At 40.9% G+C, this 16,701-nt stretch overlaps 1 protein-coding gene across 2 annotated transcripts in view; it reads left to right on the top strand.

The window, feature by feature from the left end:
- Window positions 1-16,701, top strand: part of RARG (retinoic acid receptor gamma) — a 139,378-nt gene that overhangs the window by 50,822 nt on the left and 71,855 nt on the right. The window lies entirely within an intron of this gene.

Raw genomic sequence — 16,701 nt, 5'->3', positions numbered from 1 at the left:
TATTTTGGATTACAATGCTGATCATCCACAGCCAGCACATTTCACTTTGCTGGGGTGATGGGAATTGTAATTCAGTCCATTTGTAGATCATAGATAGGGACAATAGCTGTAAATCAATATTTCAAGCCAGGAACTTGGTTCAGCTCACTCACTTTCTCAAGTTGTTTCTCATGTGTGACATTTTAATTATGTCTGCACTGTATTGGGTGCCATTACATTTCACCTTCTTCTTGTTCAGAAGGTTTGGATTCAGTACTTCAGTACTACTAAAAGAATGACTCCCACATGTATAGGAAAATCACCGTACTGATTTGGGGGAGATTTCCATAGGAAGTTTGACTCTCAGAAATAACATGATGTAATATCAGGAACTTCTTATTCTGGAAAATGTTTAGTTAAGCAAAGGAAGATGATAACCCTAAGATTTGAATGTATTAACTGCATTACTCGCCAGGATTTCAGTTTTTGTCTGAACAGCAGAGTTTACAAAATCTAACTGCAAATTGATGGCTTTCTATTCCACACATTGCTATACACTCTGAACAATCTTCAAATTCTTCAATAATCAACCTGTTGCCAAAGCAATCAGGGAGCAGAATAGAAACACAAATTCAGTCAATTCCATTGAATCACCCTATAGCTGTGTATAGTTTGGGCACTGTGTGGCAACAACGCTGACTTCAAATGGTAGAATTATAGAAGCTCATATATCTTGGGATCCTGTATCATTCATGAACATGTCACTTGAGGCTTGTGAGCTGTGTTCAAGTAACCAGTCTAAAAAGGAAGAGAAAAGAAACTTCTAGCCGCCTCTTTATTTTTAGGATGCTTCTGAGTCTCATATACAGGTAGTCCTCAACAGGTAGACCACAATTGAGCCCAACATTTGTGTTATTAAGTGAGAAATTTGTGAAGTGAGTTTGTTCTGTTTTACGACTTTTCTCGCCACCTTTGTTAAGTGAATCAATGCAGTTCTTAAATTAGTAACACGGTTTTTTAAGTGAATCGGGCTTCCCCGTTGACTTTGCTTGTCAGAAAGTAACAAAAGAGGATCAACATGAACTCTGAGACACTGCAACCGTCAAAAATTTGAGTCAATTGTCAAGCATCCAAACGTAAATCGTATGACCACGGGGATGCTGCAACAGTTGATAAGTATGAAAAATGGCCGTAAGTCACTTTTTTCAGTGCCATTGTAACTTTGAATGGCCACTAAATGAAGTGTTGTAAGTTGAGGACTGCCTGTAGAGTTCATGGGGACCCTTAAAAAGCAAATATGGTGATGGAAGCTTAGCATTATGTTCAGAAGCATGCCTGCCTCCCCAGAAAAAGTAAAAGGTAGCTATGGATAGTATGAAACCTCCTGGAGGACTGGAGAGAATCATTTGTAAAACATGGACGCTTTCACCGTTACTGTGAATAAGCCAAACTCATGACAACATGCTCTCAAAACTCCACATATGCTCACCAGCTTCCAAAGTGTGTCTGGCTACAGAAGTGTTTTGGTCCCAAATTTGCTTTTTGGCAGTTAATTAAGCCAAATCCCACTCTGTTCCTGGAAACCCCTTTGGTGGTAATGGCAGCCTTGGGTACATAGATTTGATCTGGGCACCAGATGCCTTTTGAAGACAAAGTGACTGAATGCTGCACTTTTATCTCAGAACATTTTATGGGCCATTTTTAAAAGAATTATTGCTACACATGGCATCATTCACAGGGCTCTTTGGTTATCTTAAAAATAAAGGCAAAAGAAGTTTATTTATCAAGGCGCTACCAAATATATATATGGGTATAGAAAAGAATTCTGTTCTATGGATATTTTAGAGGAAATGAATTATGGGTGGATTAAATTGGCGTATTCAGTCATTATTAGCTTATTAGCTTACACAATACCTTGACTTGGACGTAGGCGTTTGAAGACGCTCTTTGTGTCAAGATCCACATAAGGTGGTGTAGAAGTATACCTAGCCTTTATTTTGGATTGAATCACTCATCGGGGATTGCATCATCTTTGGGAATTGCTCCCTTCTGATTTTCCTGTGGGGGCTACCAGAGAAAATTGTTGTGTGGAAATGCCTCTCATTGCTTGTGCAGGAGTTTATTGTGCTTTGCTTCTGCCGTGACATCCTTGATCCGGGATACAAAGAAATGGTGCGCAGTGCTTGCTGGGTGTGAGTTTCACTGGCTCCTCCTGGCTATCATACTGCCTTCTCCACGCTTTGGGGCATGTCCTGACTTCTCTGCCCTTATCCCACCCCAAGGTGTGCCCAGGCTCTGTGCCAGACCTCTGGGCTCTGCTTAGTTGCATGCTTCCCATCTGCCAATGCAGCAATGGGAACCCTTTGTGCTTTCTCTCGTGCGGGTTTCAACATGCCAAAGCAGCGTCCCCACGCTGAAGGGCTGTCAGTCATCCATGCCTTGAGTTCACTGCATATCTGTGCACTTTGTAGTTGTGAGCCTAGGGCTCTCCTGAGTGGGCCTCCTGAGAAAGAAGGAGTGAACTTTTATTTTTTTTAAAATAGACCCCCTTCCCTTTCTCTTGGAGTCCGTTGCACCATTTTGGGGGGAGTGGGGTGGGGTGTCCATTCATGGAATGGTGACGCTTTAATCTATATTTCTTTCCCAGCGATGCTTCTGTCTTCATTAAACTGGAATCTTCATTGCATTGTCGGCTCTGCCAACTGGACCCATTCTGCCGCCCCTACATTCCTACCTTCAGATTCCCCAGGTGTATCTATATAGCTTATCCACCAGGGGGCATCATCTGAGATCACATGATTTGAGCCCGACTGATTTCTGCTTGGTTTAGTAAGTTAGTCAAACTGTACTTAACTGTGAGGAAGAAAGTTCTTTCTGCAATAAGCTTTTCCCACCATGGCATGTTTGGACCAGAGGTGGTATTCAGCAGGTTCTGACCAGTTCTGGAGAATTGGTAGTGGAAATTTTGAGTAGTTCGGAGAACCGGCAAATACCACCTCTGACTGGAGATTTTACAGTATCCTTCCCCCACCAAGCCACGCCCACATAATTTTTTGAATCCCACCACTGGTATGGACCATTTTGCACAAATGGACTTTGCTCTCAAATCTGCTTGTTGGCATATATAGGTTTGGTAGAATGCATTTATCATTGCTACTCCAAATTTTATTATCTTCTGCTAATATCCCAATTTTCACACAATTTCCTGGATCTATCTCAAATATACTTTCATAATGCTATTATTCAATTACTTCCTGTTCTGTATTTATTTATTTTTTACATCAAATAGATTCCGAAGTAAGCACCACTTTATTTTTCAAAATGGAAAGCTTTAAAATCATTGTGTAAAATTGGATATTACAGGTACTCCTCGACTTATGACCATAATGGAACCTGTCCATCACAGTCGTGAGTTGTAAAGGTCATAAAATGAGTCAGGCTTGTTATCTTTTTTCGGTGGCAGTTGTTAAGCAACCGCTGTGGTCATTAAGCAAACCAATAGTATGCTATAGGTGTGATTTTGCCCAAAACTAGAAATAAATGCTGGGTTTTGGCAAAACCGTCGTAAAAGGTGGCTGTATGATTTCAGGATGCTGCAAACAGCTGTCCATCCAGTCATGTGGCTGAATGCCTGAAGTTTGGTCATGTGACCAACAGAGGAGCAGGCGGGGGGTGGGGCTGACTATCAGAACTTTGAATCCCAATTTTAAATAAACCCAAGTTATTTACAATTGAGATTCAAAGTTCTGATGGTCTGTTGCAACTTCGAAAAGTCACTAAATAATCCAAAGGCTACTCATAGTATTCCAAGTGTTCCCTAAAAGAGGACTTGTTCCCCAAGGCCTAGAGAGACTGATTTAGTAACATCTTAAATGGAGAAAATCCTACAGCAACAGCACCACAGCCCCAAGGTTCTGAACATTTGGCAACCGTAGAAAGAACTGCCACAAACCAGCAGGACTTGCTTTACTAATTTAAGAAAGTAGGAGAGATTTTCTTTAATTAGGTAGAACATTTTAGGCTTTGAGAAACTGATTATTACTGTTGTGGATATTTTGACTGTAGTTCAAAATCTACTTTGCATCCCATGCTAATCAAACTTCCAAAACTTTACAAGAAAATCCCCAGGAAAAGTATAAATATGCATCTTTCATAAGCTGCAGTGCAAGTTTTCAGCGTACAGATGAAAAACAATAGCTTATCATTTAGGAGTGCTAAGCCACAAAAATGTCTGTTGAAGCTGGTAAAATTTAATCCTTGCCAGCTGTAAATACAAAACAGTCCGAAAATACTACCATCATTTTTTGTTTCAAGGAAGTATGATCTTGTTCTAGCGTGGTAAACTTTGGGACACAGAAATCGGTAGCTTTTCAATTCTGCCCCTTCTGGGTTTAGCTTCTGCCTTTTATTCTGCATCGGTTCCACAAAGCAATAGACTTACATACAGCTTCACAGTGCTTTATAGCTCTCTTTAAGTGGTTTCCAAAGCCGGCATATTGTCCCTCAACAATCTGAATCCCCATTTTACCAACCTCGGAAAGATGGAAGGCTGAGTCAACCATGAGCTGGATAGGATCAGAGTCCTGACAGAGGGCAGAGTTAGCTTGCAATGCTGCATAGAAATAGCACTTAAACTTATATACTGCTTCAAAGCGCTTTAGAGTCCTCTCTAAATGGTTTATAGTCAGTATGTTGCCCCCAATAATCTAGGTCCTTATTTTACCAACCTCGGGAGGATGAAAGGCTGAGTCAGCCTTGAGCTGGTCAGGATTGAACTCCTGGCTGTGGGCAGAGATAGCCTGAAATACTGCCTCCTAACCACTGTGCCACCATGGCTAATGCTGTCCTGGCATTTATTCTGATCTGAGGAGAATGATCAATTGAACAAAATGCATCCATTTTGGACCATCTTATTTGGAAGAGGGAGCAGAGTGTACTGAGATGGCACATTATACTTTCCAAGGGGCAGAGACACTGTAATCTTAATATCATTGCTGTGAGACAGACAAAAATGAAGGTACCAGTAGAATAAAAATAAGCAAAAAGTACTTTGGGGGACATTCTTGATCCAAATTTCTTGATAACCTGCAGTAGAATTTCAAGGGCTACCTTTTTCAAACAGTTTTAACAACTGCAAGAAGTGTTGTAGTTTGAAAAAAAAAGAAGCAGCAAACTCTGACATTGTTAAACTTCTACTAATTGCTCATGTAATTTAGTTTTACGGTTCTAAACCGTAAAATATTAGTACTATCATTAGAGGTATATTTTGATCAAGTCTTTACTAGCCAGCTTTGGAATGTTGTATTTGGATTCCTGAGCCGAGGCAGATCAGAGCTGCATTTATATTTGAAATGTATATAGCTCAAGAAGGGAAAAAAGAAAATTTCTGTTTTACTATACATACAGCTTCGATTCTTACGTGCCTGAAATTTGTCTGCCTCTACTGTAGTGTAAGCTTCAGTGGATGAAAGCATATAGTGATGGTGATTTTGTTTCACAGTGCTTTCATTGATTGGATACTACTTTGCAAAGACCTCGAGCTCAGTGACTGTTTCTCACATGACAGGAATATTCCTCAGAACGATTTTTAGTAAATTTCTGGGTTACAGAATGAATGAAATGTCCATATTTACAAAGTAGAAGGAGTAGAAGCAATAAGGAGAACTTTTGTACATCACAAGAGAATATATGTATTTTACACACTCATGCACACACATGCATGCACACCTGCATTTGTCCCCAAAGAGGTAAAAAGCTGGTCATCCCATGACTGTGTTTCTGTTCTCTTGCACATGATTAAGCAGGAGCTAGCAGTGTAGTTGGGAGTCTGAACACATATCTCTAGCTCTCCCTCCTCCTGTCTCTGTGGGTGTATAGTTAAATAATGCCTTTGTTTGCAAACAAGTCAGAGTAGTGTTATGAAGATAAATGAGCCTTTAAGAGAAGCTGTTATCACAAAAGATAAAAGAAGTGGGTGATGTTGGCAATTGGCAAATGTATTACAAGTATGCTAGAAAGAGGCCAAAACATTGAGAGATCATTGTCCATTAAATCAGCGGAGCTCATGTGTCTATCCTCTGAGGCTCAGTGCGTTAATAGGTAGTGGACAAAAAGAAAGGTTTTAAAATCCCCAGCTAAACATTCAAGAAGTTTTGTTCCAATGAAAAAAGATTTGCTTTCAGTGTAGGGTTGTTGTTGTTTTTTAGCATTCCTTGCGGATGTTTTGGGTCAAGGATAATTTGTCTTAAGACAGAGATAACCATCCTTAGAAAGCGTTATGAAATGGCACACAGTTTTTGGGATTAGTAGCTGTGGCTGAGCATATCTAGTTTGGCAAAAGCTTATCAACAGGTTGGTGAAAGCCGACTTAGATTGCTCTCTGGCTGACTAAGAGATCAAAATAAGTATTATTGCTGTCTAGATATGCAATGTTTGGTGCTTATCTGGATGGCACCTAGCGTTATAGCAGTTCTCCCTCTAGTGGGCATTAATGGAACAACCGGCATTGTATATGCATGTTGTCTATGCAACCAAATTGCCAAGCTCGGAGCTCAGACCAACAGTCCAACTACCAGCCCTAGCTACATATATTCATATACATTTCATATGCATGTATTATCTGAAGATCTGTGCCTAAAGCTTCTAGGTTAAAACAAATAAACAGGCTGTAACAAAGACCACGAATAGTTTTTGTCATTTATGTATGCCTAGAAATTTTTTTTTTCTGTAGTCTTGAATAGTTCTTTTGAAAAGTTCAGTGCTCTCTTTGCACTGGTGTAAGTCTATGTATCTGCTGCAATCTTCTCAAATGCATTCCTCTGATTAGCTTCTTCCTGCTCTTTGAATGTTTTTTTTTAATTCAGGATGCTTTCCCCTGCTCTATAGCCTTGCCTGATTATAACTTAGAAGTCAAAGCCAATTAACTCAGCCAGATAACTGGATTTGCATTTTTCCTTACTGCCCTGAGAGCTAGAGCAAGCTGGTTTCCAGATTGCATCCCAGTGATCCGTGGTATAGCTTTAGAAGTCCTTGTATAGCTGGAATCAGGGTAGCTGCAACTTCTAGTTATGTTCCAGATTTGAATAGCCATCTCTCTTTTTTGTATGATGCGGGTGGGGGAAGGAGAACGTCAGTCACATATTTACACTGGATTTGGCATTTTTATCCACCCGTGTTCCCAAGAACCAGGGACAGGCAGATGCTGATGTCTGATGGTATTAAAAGTATTGTGGCAAGAGGTACGCTGTTCCAAGGAAACTGTCTTTTGCAATTGACAGGGGGTAATTTTATCAGCGCTGATCGTGTTCAAGTAGTGCTCCAGAAGTTTTGAGATTAGACCCTAGATGCCTCTTATTATTGGTATCTTTGCCTTTCAGTGTCTCTGTTCTGGTCTTCACTTGGTCTTTCTTGTAGTCCCCTTTGGTTTCTTTGGTATTCAATAAGCCTTCATTGTGTACTAGTGCATCTTCTTCACTGTCCTTCAGACATTCTTCCAATGTCCATTTTTGTCCTTCAACCATCTGGTGTATTTGCAGCATTCCATACCCACCTATTTTAAATAGAATCTGTCAGGAAAGGCATGATTTATTTTCATTGTTTTTCCCATCTTCCTATCCACTGTACCAGCTGTGCATCTAATGACTGGAATTGTCTAGGTGTTTCCTGCCTTGATGGTATTTCTTTCACTGAGTTTAGGCTTTAAGACTGTTTAGACTGTTCACTTTGATGATGTATTCACTTCTGATATTCTTCTTGACTTCAGCGTGCTTGATTGACATTTTCAGCTTGAAGGATGCTCAGGGTTTGTAGCAATCATCTTCATCCAAATTCTTGATATTATTTCCCTGGGGCATCTTGATTCATTCAGTTTACGTTATTTTTCCCATGATGATGGTGAAGGCGACATAGTTGTTCAGTCTAAACTCCATTGCTATATCTTGGTTGTATATTCAGAAAGTGTTGAGCAGCCATTCTGTTTCAGAAAGTGTTGTTCATATAGTTTCAGATCATGCATGTAAAGGAGGTAGAATAGCCTGGCAGATGTTTTTGATGTTTGATAGCCATGGCCTGACTTGTTCTGTACTGTTGATAGAGGAATCAAGGACAAATAGTAGTGATGGCGGTGAGTGTCCTTGAAAGATTCCTCTTTTAATATTAACCTTTCCAAGTCTATTGCCACTAACCAGCAACTGTGTCTTCTATTGTGCCACTGATCTTTGCACAAAGCTTATGATGTTTCAGGTGACTCCTGTTATTTCTAGGCACTTGATTATCCAATCATGTGGCAGGGAATCAGATGCGTTTTTGTAACCAATCCAAGTTACATTCAAGTTGGTCTTCTTTCTATTGCAGTTTTCCAAAACCATCTCACCTATTAGGAACTATTATAATGCAGTTTCATATGCTAATATTAAATGTAATATATTACTATTAATAATATTACCCACATTATTTTGTTGCTGTTGCAGTTATTATTATTATTATTATTATTATTATTATTATTATTATTGGTAGTCCTTAACTTATTAAATGAATCACTGCCGTTGTTAAGTAAATAGTATGGTTGTTAAGCAAATTTGGCTTTCTCCATTGACTTTGTTAGAAGCCAGCTGAGAAGGTCACAAATGGTGATCACATGATCCCAAAATAGCGCAATGATCCCAGAATAGCGCAAATAAATGCCCGTTGCCAAGCAAGCAAATTTTGACCACGTGACCATGGGAGGCTGCAACGGATGTAAGCATGAAAACTGATTATGAACCCCTTTTTCCGGTGCCGTGGTAACTTCAAACAAATGGCTGTAAGTCAAGGACTGCGGTACACCCCTCCGTGTGTTGTAGAACAAGACCCTCTTTCTGTTCAAGGCCCTGTCGCCTGGAGGTGGCAAGAAGGAAGTGGCAACTTTGCCATTGTGAGAGGCAAAGCAAGACAGGAAACAAAAAACACTTTGTTGCTAGCACTTTGATCGGCAGCACCGGGCGTAGATGGGCCAAATATTCTGCCCAGTTCCTTACAAGTTCCCCCACCCTGCTATTTCCCAGATGTGCTTAATTACAGCTGCCATCCATTCTGTATCGCTAAGAGTGATGGGGATTGTAAATACAGAAAGAACCAACCGATGCAGAGGGTGGGCTTCAATAAGATGGAGCTGAGAAGGACTCCCCTCCTACCCAGTGTGTGTGTGGTTTGGCTTGAACTTCCGTTGGTCCCCTTTTGTTGTCGGTGCTCCTTCCATGAATAAGAGTGTGCTGACGGTAAAGGAAGTATTTCTGAGCAAGTGCAATGTGCACATCTGGAACGGGGGCCGCAGCTTTTGTAAACACAGCAACCCCTTCCCATTTCTGAAGCAGCAAAGCTGTTTTGGGGCAGCTCCCCTACGGAACTGCAAGAGTTGAGGCCTGCTTTGGTCTGCAGTGTTGAAATGAGTTGGGACTCCCTCTTGGCCAGCTGAATGAGTTGGCAGGGCAGCTGGAAATAATTATTTCATCTAGAAGGAGAAAACAGGGCTCAGGCAGAAAAAAAGTGGAACTGGCACTTACTTTCTCCCTCCCTCCCTCTCTCTCTCCCTCCCTCCCTCCCTCCCTCCCTCTTTCTCCTCATCCCCTCCGGCTTTTACTCCAACATCTCGGTTTCCTTGGTCATTGGAAAGTTTCCACTGGAAGCCAGGCTAAGTTCTGGGGAGTACTAATTTTCCCCTCCCTCCCACGCTGCGGCCAGAAGGAGCTCCAGATCCTGAAAATAAAAAAAATAAAAAATAAAAAACTTGGGGAATACAGAGGTGGAAGGAGGGTGGGTATTCCATTTCTTTCTTAAATACTTCAGTTTGACTTCTGCAGAACTCTGTTCCATCTGCCCGCTAGATCACATTCCTATCACATCACAAAAATTAAAATCTTCAAGCTGTAGTTTCCAACTTGCCAATTCTTAAAAGTGTTAGTACATCAGTTTTAACCCATTTTTTAAGGTTAAGATATAGTTTTCCTGGAGCAATGGGGAAATCTTTGGGAGTAGAGTTATACTGCATGTAACTTTAGATTTACATTAGCCCTTCCATGACAAAACACTTATAATAGTGAGAAGGAACAGATGCTTCACACTTTCCCCTCAAAGCGCTCCTCTGATACAGCACCCAGAGCTGGTTTTGCAAGATCAACATAGCTCTAGAACTTGGGTGGACTTCTAGGTGGCCAAGGATCACCCATGGACCTTACTGGGGAGCAGTTCAAGAACCTCAGTAGATTCAGCAATTGCACAGAGAAGTTGAGGCTAGATTTTCCCCATTTTTCTTTGTGAGGGATGTATAGATTGGAATGGCTTTGAAAACTATTAAACCCATTTTAAGGTTGGGGTATAGTTTTCATGTGTTGCCTACTTCATAATGAACTGCAACTCTGCAAGCCAGATCCACGCTTCCCCCTTATTTCATGTGTCACCTACTATTTCTACTTATTTCATGTGTCGTCTTCACGCATCACCTACTATTTCTACATCATCTCAACTCCCAACAGCTAACACAACTTCCACCCATGTTTTCTGGCAGTGAGTCATAAGAGTGTTTTTTTTCTCTTGTGCCCGTTCAAGCCATGCTACTATTTTTCAATCCCTTGTAAGCAACACCCCACTCCACCCCACCTGTGTACTTCAACCTCTCCAGTTGCTGGGTCTCTGCTCTCCAGAGGCATTTTATTTTTTATAAGTTTAGCTGGACCTTTTTGTTTTTTTCCTTTCCTCTCCTTTCCTTTCCTTTCCTTTCCTTTCCTTTCCTTTCCTTTCCTTTCCTTTCCTTTCCTTTCCCTTTCCCCTTCATTTTTCTTCTTTTCTTTTCTTTTCTTTTCTTTTCTTTTCTTTTCTTTTCTTTTCTTTTCTTTCCTTTCCTTTCCTTTCCTTTCTTTTCTTTTCTTTTCTTTTCTTTTCTTTTCTGTCCTTTCCTTTCCTTTCCTTTCCTTTCCGTTCTTTTCTTTTCTTTTTGTGAAGTTTATTGGTGGAACAGTGGCCAATCATGGATACTTCTCCCTCACTTGATTTTTTTCTGACTAGTGGAAATTGAGAAAAAAAATCTGCCACCTTGTAGCCATGTGTCAGAAAAAAACAGTAAAGCTGAATTCTTGCCTTGCCTTGTCTTCCCGCTCTGAAGGATCAAAGAAGCAGGATAATCCACTAGTCCGCCTCTTTGGTAAGCAGAAGGTGAGGCTATCACTGTGGCCAAAGCAAAGGAAGGGGTTTAGAGAAGGGTTTCTTAGGCTGGTTTCATTTCCAGCTGGTTTATGCATGGAAGACAAGTGGCTGAAAACTGCAGTTCAGAAAAAAAAAATTATGGCAGATTTCAGCCATTGTGTTGAATGACACTTTGGGAGCTTCCAAAAAGAATGGGGTGAAATGAGGATTGTATGGAGTTTGGTGAAATGTTTTGGCATCTTCACAGGGGGCTGCGGGAAGGAAATGACAGTAAATTCAGAATAAAAACTACATTTTTCTTAAGCTCCCTCCACCTTTTCTCCTCTTAATTCTTCTTTGGCCTGTCTTCTCACACTTCACCCATTCTATAAACCGGTAAGCTTAATTCCAGATGTTTTGAAAAGCAGCGTCCAGGTGAAGGGTGGTAGTGAATGGGAGTAAGACACATTTGGCAGAAGAGTTTAAATTAAAAGGTTGAATGGAAGAAGACTCTATATCTCCTACACAGCAGTTTCTTCCTCTTGGATGCTTTGTGATGGAAAGATGTTCTAGAGCAGTGGTTGCCAACCAGTGGGCCAGGGACCACTGGTGGTCCATGAGAAAATTTTGGTGGTCCGCAGAGAAATGTCACCCCCAACACACACACCCAAAGCAATTAATCCAGGCTGCGCAGGAACACAAGGCTTGCATTGCTTACATTGCAAACATGAGGTAGTGATGGGAAGGGGGAAAGGGCGGAGGGGGAACTTGCCCCACTCACCCCACGCACCTCGCCTGACCGTCAGGCTGCTTCTTTCTGCTTCTTTCTTCTTCTGCTTTTGGCAGCACGCAAGGAAACAGCAAAAGTCTTTCTTTCTCTCCCCCAAACTCTGCCAGACTTTGGGACCCTGTGCTCCAAGAGGCTGCGTCAGCGTGACAAGTCTCACAAAGACTCATTTCTGGCAGAGTTTGGGGGAGAGAAAGAAAGACTGCTACTGCATCTGCTGCTTTCCTTGCATGAAGCCAAAAGTCTCTTTCTCTCTCTCTCTCCCCCTGACAGCAGAGCTGGAGACGGTATCCTGCGATCGATTGGTAGGAAAATGGGGTGGGAAATTTTTCTGCAGTCTTTTTGGGGGATTTTCCCAGGGTTTCTGCTGCTTTCTGCAGAGACCCTGGGAAAACATCAGCAAACCACCATCAGTCAAAATTCATATTAGTGGTCCGCGGGATTTAAAGTTATGAGTTTGGTGGTCCCTGAGGTCCAAAAGTTTGGCAACCCCTGCTCTAGAGTACCAGTTCTTTGATGTATTGCTAGTATCACTTCTCGTGTTTCTACTAGAGGCTGGGTAGGAATCTTTCTAGATGGAGCAGAAATGAAAACTAGGTCTGTTTACTTTCCTATGAATAGGAGGGAAAAGATAGCCCTGCTTTAATCCTGGAGAATTAGAGAGTATTTCAACAATAAATCTAAGAAAGAATTGTTCTGAAAAGGATAAAATATTATGGAGAAGAAGGGATTGACACTCTTATAACTATTGAGATTAATTCTTGTCAGTACATGAGCTCACATGGTAATAATGGGAAAGGGCTCACTTTGGGAAAGAGCTAACCAAAATAAGCATTTGAAGAAATATAAACTTTCACAAGATGTCTTGGGTTGAAAACATGTATGCTTTGACATTAGTGACTGCATGGGCACCAGCCAATAAGTATTTTTGTATCGGTCACCGTAATTTGACACAGAGAAATGCCACTGGCAAAAAGTATTGTATTTAATCTGCAGCAACCAGATTGCCATCTAAAACACTGGAAAAATGAGACTTCACCACAACAGAAGCATGATTGGGGTGGGGAGGAGGAGGCTTTCTTATCTCTTACAGCAAAACAATTCTTAATGTGACATCCTTTCTTAAAAAGAACAGTTTCCACAAATCCCTGTACACTGTTTGCACTGGCATTTTAAATACTCTGTGGAGCCAAATGCGGTCTGCCTTGGACTGGACTCCAGGTTCCAAAAAGGCAATTGAAATATCCACCCAATATAATCTGATATTGCTCAGTGACTGAGACCTTATTGTACACCCAGAGGAGCCTTGTTCCAGTTCTTCAATCTTTGCTTCAAAGAGTGAGATCAAGAAGTAAGAGAAGAACAAGGGTTCCCCCACCCCACGTGCCTTTTCTCTGAGATTCTGGAAAGTTACTGGAAGCAATATTAGATTAGCATTGGTCAAACAATCTTGGCCTGGCCTTGCACGTCCTTAAATTTGAGTAGTATAATGGTAGATGGCATTTGGCAATAAGCTGTATTTTTAAAAGTAATACATGGGACCAGGATAAGGATTACATTTGATTTTTAAATGTATTGAATAAAACTAACCTTGAGCCGAGTGTTAAGTATTCCCCCCCTTCTTTCGCAATAAAATCTATAGCACATTTGGGGAGTCTTTGGAGCTGCACCCAGGGTTTTAGTTAAGGGTTGCAGAGACCACATTTTTCTGCTATATTTTTAACTATTTATAAGCAGTCCGTGGTGTGGTAGAGTATTGTGAATCTGAGAGAACAAATTTTTGCCTTCTCTGTTGGCATATTGGGCATCGTGAACTCCAGCTGCCAAGCTGAGCTAGGTTGCAGGCTTTAAACATTTTGCCCTGGCCTGAACCATAGGAAAGGTTGACTAGAGATGCAGGGAAGAAGGGCAGGAGGCGACAAAAGTTAAGAATGCAAACAAAACAGTGAGAAGACCTAAGGCTCATCCTACGGGATACAAAGAAATATGGAATGGGTTGGGAGGTGAGAGTAGGGATCAAGAAAAAAGGAAAAAATACAACACAGAAGTGTACTGTACAGGTATTTCTCGACTTATAACCATTTGTTTAGCAACTGTTACAATGGCCCTGAAAAAATGACTTATGACTGGTCCTCATGCTTATGACCAACGTAGCATGCTCATGATCATGGGGTTAAAATTCCAGAGATAAACTGTTCAATGAATAATGGGTAATGTAAGCATAAATAGTGATAAGATGTCTATATTTAAAGTAAGAGAATTGGATCTTGCAGACTGTCAAAAACGATATCTGTCTGGTTTTAACGTATTTTCTTTTTTCTTCCGTCTCTTTGTTTTTTTCTTTCTTTTATACTTTTTTTTTCCCTTTTTCGGTCGCAAGACCGAGCGTTTTTTTTTTCTTTCCCTTCTTTCTTTCTTTCTTTCTTCTTTTTCTCTCTGTTGCATATGTAATGTTGTTATGTTTTTTTTAAATTGTAAATTCAATAAAATTTATAAAAAAAATAATAATTCAGACACTTGGCCATAAGCATTGTGTTTATGATGATTGCAGTGTCCCAGGGTTACGAAATTTACATTTGCGACAATCCCAGCTGGAGGAAAATCAATGGGGGAACCTGGATTTATTTAACAACTGCAGTGGTTCATTTAAAAATTGCAGTCGTTTATTTAACAACTGCAGTGATACACTTGACAATTGCAGTGATTCACTTAACAACTGCAGTGATTCACTTAACAATTGCAGTGATTTACTTAACAACTGTGTCTAGAAGGGTAACACAATCAATTAGCAACTGCATTACTGAGCAACAAAAATTCTGGTCCCAGTTGTCATAAATTGAGGATCACCTGTACTTGTACCTGCCATTTACCTTTTCAATTGTCATAAAATGTTGGGCTCAATCAGAGTTGTAAATAACACAGGTCTTACCTGTGTTATCATACTTTCTCCCCAGTCTTTTTTCCTGTGTTACCCAAAGACAATCTCAAATCACAATTAACTTGGATGGAACTCAGGGGTTTATAGGGAATGGGACCACCAAGGACCATAGAATCAGAATAGAGTCATGAAATGGAGAGCAAATTTCATACTGATTTAAGTTTCTGCCAGCTTAAGAGCAGGTGGTGGCATTTCACCTCAGCAGTGTGTGTGTGTGTGTGTGCATGTGTGTGAAACCTGTGACACTTTCTCATCTGGGGCAATGTCTGATCTGTTAGCTAGGCATAACACTGTGTCATGTTTTGGCTATATAAAACCTGATTGCATGTGTTCTGAGTTATCTATTACTAAATTGCATCTGTTGATTGGTGCCTAGGATTTTGTTTTTGTTTCAATGTTGCTCATAGTTTTTCTTGCTAAATTTGCCATTGACAGAGCTCAGTGTGAGTAGAAAATTGCAAATAAACTGGGCAAAAGCATTTTTTTTTCCCAGTAGTGTAGACCAGGGGTCCACAACCGTGGCAACTTTAAGACTTGTGGACTTCAACTCCCAGAATTCCTCAGCCAGCTGGCTGAAGAATTCTGGGAGTTGAAGTCCACAAGTCTTAAAGTTGCCAAGGTTGGAGACCCCTGGTGTAGACAGTTCCCAAGATATCCATCCACCAGACTTCCTCGCATTCCCTTCTCTGGCTCATTGTCCCCAGGCTTTTAGCGCAAGCAAGGAGGCCTTTTCACAGCTGTCCTCTGGAGTTACTCTTGGTTTCCTTGGCTGGAATACGCATGTGGGGGAGGCCAAGGATCCAACAGCCTCTGAGAGTGCGGCAGGCCTCTTATCTCCATCCCCTGCTTAACACGGTTCCTCCACATCAGGCAGCTACTGGTGTTGAAGAGATGAGGGAGCCAGCTGGCTACTCCTCCACAGGATTGCGTCCTGCAGCAGATGAGCAGGAAATGAGAAAGGAAGAATTCTCCAAGCGGGGAGTCCTGTAGAGCCGGACTGTAATTTTATGTGACTTCTTACTACCTTTGTAAAAAAAATATATATTCTTAGTATTTTGGTTTACAGTCTGGAATAAGTCTACAGTCATATTTAGCTGCTGTTAAAGAGAGAGAGAGAGAGAGAGAGAGAGGCCAAGCCAAGATCCAGCCCAATACAGGTAGTCCTTGATTTATGACCACAATTGAGCCGAAAATTTCTGTTGCTAAATAAAATGGTTGTTAAGGGAGTTTTGCCTCATTTCTTGCCATGGTTGTTAAGTGAATCACCACAGTTGTTAAATTAGTAACATTGTTGTTAAGTGAATTTGTCTTTCCCATTGACTTTGCTTGCCAGGAGGGCGCAAACGTGATGACAAGTACTCAGGACACAGCAAAGGTCATAAATTTGAGTCAGCTGCCAAGCATCTGACCATGGGGATGCTGCTATAGTCATACGTGCGAAAAACATTCGTAAGTCACTTTTTTCAGTGCCCTTGTAACTTTGAATGGTCACTAAATTAACTGTTGTAAATTGAGGACTGCCTGTATCTTTCCTTCCCTGATGAGAATAGCAGTCTTTGTGCTCAGGCCTGCTTTTGCAAACCAACATAACTATTGCCCTGGTATTCATTTTAACATCGGAGGCATAAAAATATAGTTTTTTTAAAAAAATCCCAGAGATATTTCCTATCATTATCAATGAACTGCAGTCTGAGTCTGAGAGCAATCCTGTTGTCTGTTGATGTAGAAATACATTTCACTCTCTTCAGTTACTTCCCTGTGAGGATCCCTTGCAGACATAACTTGGAAATAAGCATCAGTTGTTTAAATCAGTTCTTCCTCACTATTGCATTTGTCTCTACCC

Source organism: Pseudonaja textilis, chromosome 2, assembly GCF_049901715.1.
Source record: "Pseudonaja textilis isolate UNSWEBS1 chromosome 2, rPseTex1.2, whole genome shotgun sequence".
In the NCBI taxonomy this organism is placed as follows: Eukaryota; Metazoa; Chordata; class Lepidosauria; order Squamata; family Elapidae; genus Pseudonaja; species Pseudonaja textilis.
This window is presented reverse-complemented; position numbering and strand designations above follow the sequence as displayed.